Consider the following 5719-nt stretch of genomic DNA (forward strand, 5'->3'; position numbering starts at 1 on the left):
CCAGCAAGGGCAAGATCCTGTAGCGTACTTCGGCGACAAAAAATCACACAGAGGAACTTAGCTACTAAATTTCAACTCTTTGTCTCTTTTCACGTCAGATGCTATGATGGGACTATGCTGAGAATCCTGGCTCCAATCACAGAAGGGCTTGGACATTTTGTTCTAAGGAGGAGTCAGTGTTTTGTGCTAATTGCCCATGGGCTGAACGTACTGAAACAGATTTGTCTTCTTGTTTGTCCAGTCCAAATGCAACTTGGACCGAGAACAAAGGCAGTCAATGGAAACAGCAGTCCACAAAGGTAAAAATGTTCCTCATAGTTTCAACTTGTCTCATATTGGAAAATCTTACAAGCAGAGGGGACAGCAAAACTAACTTTACCAGGAGAGGCTCATAAATAATCAGGTTATGGCGATTGCAACATGCCCTGGTCATCGCAGGAATGTTCTGGGATACACTGATTTCCTAACAGCCATTGCAATTCGTTATTCTAGTGAAGGGAATTGAAATATACTCGGAGTCGAGAGTGGATTTCATGCTCTTTATTCAGCTCATAGTGGTGAGGAGGAATGGAAGTTCCCCCATAATGTCTGCTTTATATACATTATTTACACAATGGGCTCCACATGATTGGCTAATTCCGGGATTCTCCTGTAGGCCAATCAGGTTGTGGATTCACTTCCACCTGGAGCTGGATTGGGTGGCTCCTGCGGACCAATCATACTGCTGCATTCTGGGTTCTATTGTTCTAGGACCAATCAGACTGCTGCATTTTGGATCCTATTCAACTCAGTACATAACAGCAATAATGGTTATTGAAACAACCCTGTAAGATGGGCCACTTTATTCGCTTTTTTAAATGAATGGAGCTTAAAGGTGAGATTGCAGTCATGGGCCATCGGGGTGGCCACTTTAGTGCTGCTAATTAGTGGTGGTTGGAATTAACCCCCAGAGGCACACTCTATTGTCTTTCAAGACAGATGGATGCCAGCCACAATGTCACTGTACAATTTAATTTGCATGCCCGTCCTTTTTAAATAACTGCTAAGGCTGTGTGCTGCCCCACCGCAGGGCCCGATCTATGCCCCCATAACATGTCCTTCTGCCACAAACCACCCAAAGGACCACCAGAATGGGACAGAAGGACCCACAAATGTAGGGTTGTTTTTTTGAGGAGCTACATTTGGAAGTGGGAGGTAATAAACGCAGGGCCATCTAAAGTGGGAAGGTGCATTAAAGCCATTAAGCTCAGAGAAAGTTTGTTTTATTGCACAAGAGTGTAAAAAAGGAGACTTTGTTCCACTTGTTCTCTTTTGTCTCCCCCATTTCTCTTCTAAGGGTGTTGAGAAACAATATAAGTTTCAGCTATGAGGCCTTTCTTCTGCACCCTCATTTTTTTGGTACTCCTGACAATTACAGGTATGCTGGTCCCGTTCCCACCCCACCCCCCAGTTTTTATCTTTACAGAAATGTGCTGTTACTTCTCTTTGTGGGAGGCAGTCCAACCCCTGGATTGTTAAGTCACTCTCGGAATTTCCCGGTAGGGCTAGGAAAGGCCTCTGTCTGAAACACTGGGTTCGTTAATAGAGATGGAGGAGAAATTCAGTTTGGTCCACATTGCAATGTGGAGCTCCCCAATTCTCACTTTCCGAATCAATGCTTGAACCAAAACACATCTCTCTTTTGAAATTTGAAGATTTCCAAGCAAATAATATGCATAGAAATGAATATATTAGCAAAAATATATTAAGATATTGTAATGCTAATGCAAAACTGCATAACAGCAAGGGAAATAACTTGCAAAATATGTATATTATATACTACTAGTAGTACTAATACATTTAGGGACGCGGGTGGCGCTGTGGTCTAAACCACTGAGCCTCTTGGGCTTGCTGATCGGAAGTTTGGCGCTTCGACTCCCCACCACGGAGTGAGCTCCTGTTGCTCTGTCCCAACTCCTGCCAACCTAGGAGTTCAAAAGCATATCAGCACAAGTAGATAAATAGGTACCGCTGCAGCGGGAAGGTAAACGGCATTTCCGTGTGCTCTTGCTTCTGTCATGGTGTTTCATTGTGCCACAAGCGGTTTAGCCATGCTGGTCACATGGCCCGGAAAGCTGTCTGCAGACAAATGCCAGTTCCCTTGGCCTGAAAGCGAGATGAGTGTCGCAACCCCATAGTTGCCTTTGACTGGACTTAACCGTCCAGGGGTCCTTTACCTTTTTCACCTTACAAATACATTTATTTATACCCCTCCTTTCTCCCAGACAGGGACTCAAGGCTGCTCATAGATAAAATAAGAACAGTTAAAAGCATAAGGGGAAGACCAAATCATTACAAAAACAATTAAACATTAATATAATTAATACTGGGCTGAGAAAGGTCCCCCAACCCTGACAGAAGACTTTAAAGCTGGGCTGAAAACCCTCTGACATTTTCTTTCTTCTTTGCTTGCACAGGATTGTGTACTGACATTCGGAAGGCGAAGGATTGCAAAAAGGCCCACGGTAAATGCAGGCATGCCACGTGTTCGCATGACCCCTGGCAGCGGATTGGGAAGTGCGACTTCAAACGTTTTTGCTGCGTCAAGTAAGCTCGAACGCCCAAGAGACAACAGGAGCATATTGGCAGTCAATGCATTTAAAAATGCGGGATTGGGGTGGGGGAGGGGTGTGTGCTTATTTGTGATCTGAACTGACCCTTCCCTGCAAAATTTAGAGGTTTTGCATTTTGTGCAAGCTGCATTCCTGCGCAACCGCAGGAAGGGAGAGTGCAATTGTATTTGAATCCCACTTGTGGGTTTCCCACAGGCATCTGGTTGGCTGCTGTAAGAGTCTAGATGGGTCACTGGCCTGATTCAGCAGGATCTTCTTATGATCTTAGTTCCCCACCTCCCAAAATCTGGCGATTTGTGTGTGACTGAGGATGATCTTGGCTGCCACCTATGAAACATTTATGATGGAGTGGTTAAAACCAACTGAAAGTATTGGGAAGAAGAAGAAGAAGAAGAAGAAGAAGAAGAAGAAGAAGAAGAAGAAGAAGTTTGGATTTGATATCCCGCTTTATCACTACCCAAAGGAGTCTCAAAGCGGCTAACATTCTCCTTTCCCTTCCTCCCCCACAACAAACACTCTGTGAGGTGAGTGGGGCTGAGAGACTTCAAAGAAGTGTGACTGGCCCAAGGTCACCCAGCAGCTGCATGTGGAGGAGCGGAGACGCGAACCCGGTTCACCAGATTACAAGTCTACCGCTCTTAACCACTACACCACACTGGCTCACATTGGAAGACCACCTCTTCATTTCTGATCTGAGCAATATTTCGCAGTAGGGGCGGCCGAATCTTTTTTGGTCCCCTTAATATTTTTGGGGTAGCGGCTGCCCCCCCAATGTCCCATGAGTGTGGAGGTGAAGCTCAAAGCCCAGTGTGGTGTGGCCCCATGGCCGGCTCCTTCTCTCCACCTCGTCCTGCCATGGAGGGGCAGGAGGGTTGAAGCAGCCTCCTTATGATGGCAGCACCAGGAGGACGTGGAGGAGGAGCCACGGGTCATTGAAGCTGCACTGCTGCTGGATATATCTCTGCCCCTTGCTCCTCCCAACATCCTGACATCATGCCCTGGACATCAGGATGTCATTTGATGTCATGTGTGTGACGTTGTTCCTCTCAATTGCCCTCGCAAGCTGGCGCCTCTGGTTTGCAGATATTGGTGGGAGACAGGGAGGGAAGGAAATTGACTAGTCAGGAGAAATGACACTAAGGATTTTAAATTAAGTACTACCAGCTTCATTGAGTAGGTGGTTGAGATCTTCCTGGCAGCAGTGGACATGTTGAGCAATTTCAGGTTCCCCCTGCCTGTTGGCTTTTCAGAAATGCTGAGCAGAACAACACACTGTTTGGATGCCAAATAAGAGGTCCAATAATGGAGCAGCAGTTCTGACTGCTGGATCCATGTATTGGTGGAAGTTACCACATCTGGAAGGCCACTATGATTTTATAGGGTTGAAGCCAATGTTACCCAATGCTCAGATTGGACCCCTTGAAAATAGAAGACGTTGCTCTTTTCTTTTGGCTGTTCTGAACCTTCCAACATTCAATTTCATTGGATGGACCTGAGTTCCAGTATTAGGAGGAAGTAGATGTTTCTCCATCTACTTTTATTCCAAACCCCTTAGTTGTATTTTCTCTAAACTAAAAAGCCCCTAATGTTGGAACCTTTCCTTATAGCGGAGGTGCACTATTGTCTTGAAAATTTGGGTTGCCTTTTTCATGCTGCATGCATGAACACTTTTATAAGGGGGTAGGAATAAACAAATGATGAAGATATGTTACGCTGTAGTAATCTCTCCATGCCCAAACTGTTTAATCCTGGAGGAATCGTGTACTTGTAACCTGGACAAGTAATTTCAGTGGAAAGACAGTACTTATAAACATTTGATTATCTCCTGGAATCCATGCTCTTAATATCCTCTCAGTCACCTTCCATGTGGGGATGCCTCAGCACAGTAAGCCTTGGGTTGATGGTAACAGAATTGTTTTCCCAAAACAGTGAACTCTCACAGTCTCTCTTGTCTTTGTAGGAAAACAACCAAGTAGCCTCCTGAATGATAACTTGCCGTGGATCATATCTCTTGCTTGAAATGTTTAAGATCTGCTTAAGCACTCTGGCCTCTGAGCAAATGTTGGCGGTGAGAGAAGATGGAGAAATCAATGCTGAAGGAATGCATTCTCTAAATAAAGCTGCTGTGCAATTTGTGTGTGTCTAAATGTCTGGGTGAAGGAAGCTTGTCTTAGTCCCTCTTGCATCTTTATTGGAATCGTTTTATTTTTACTTGGGTTGTAAATTGCTTCTGGACTTAGGAAGCTACCTTAGGCTCTCATTCTTCCTGGTCACAGGGGAGCTGTCATGCAGTGAAAATTGCAGTGGGTTAAGAGCAGTTACTTTTTACCCAATATCCCCAATATATGTTGTCTGCAGAGCACTGAAGAGGTCTGGGTTTTGTTCCATGTGATTTTTTTTTAAAAAACTTAACAGCTTAATTTAAGTTTTTAGAAAAATTCTACAAGGCACTGCTTTAGCATAATGAACTCAGGGCTCCTCAGAGCTCCTTGGATAGCAGTTTAGACAGCCTCATGTCATTTAGCCTATTAGAAGTCTACCTCAGAGGACACAAATAAACACATGTTGTGGGAATACACAAGTTAACTATTGTTCTAAATTTTACTGTGAACCTGACATGTACTAATATATTTTCACCAAAGACTGGCTGCAAAAGGGGGGAAAAAGTTTATGTCTTATGTGATATATTGCTGTACAGTGGTACCTCAGCTTACATTCACTTCAGGTTACAGACTCTGCTAACCCAGAAATAGTACCTCGGGTTAAGAACTTTGCTTCAGGATGAGAACAGAAATCATGTTCTGGTGGCGCGGCAGCAGCAGGAGGCCCCATTAGCTAAAGTGGTGTTTCAGGTTAAGAACAGTTTCAGGTTAAGAATGGACCTCCAGAACGAATTACCGTATATTTTGCTCTATAAGACACACTTTCCCCCTCCTAAAAAGTAAGGGGAAATGTGTGTGCGTCTTATGGAGCGAATGCAGGCTGTGCGGCAGAAAAGCAAGAGGCTATTCCAGAAGCCAGATCCCTCTTGCTGTTCTGGCTTCTGGGATTCAGAATATTTTTTTTCTTGTTTTCCTCCTCCAAAAACTAGGCGCATCTTATCGTCT

General features: G+C 44.5%; 1 long non-coding RNA gene across 1 annotated transcript; it reads left to right on the forward strand.

Moving 5' to 3' along the window:
• The first annotated feature begins 223 nt into the window (after window positions 1–223).
• LOC308474748 lies at window positions 224–4683 on the forward strand. Its single transcript, XR_013984921.1, has 4 exons — window positions 224–299; window positions 1337–1417; window positions 2457–2586; window positions 4573–4683. It is a non-coding gene; the product is annotated as an uncharacterized lncRNA (long non-coding RNA).
• The last annotated feature ends 1036 nt before the right edge of the window (window positions 4684–5719 follow it).

This window comes from Podarcis pityusensis (genome assembly GCF_964106645.2).
Source record: "Podarcis pityusensis genome assembly, chromosome: 3".
Lineage (NCBI taxonomy): Eukaryota > Metazoa > Chordata > Lepidosauria > Squamata > Lacertidae > Podarcis > Podarcis pityusensis.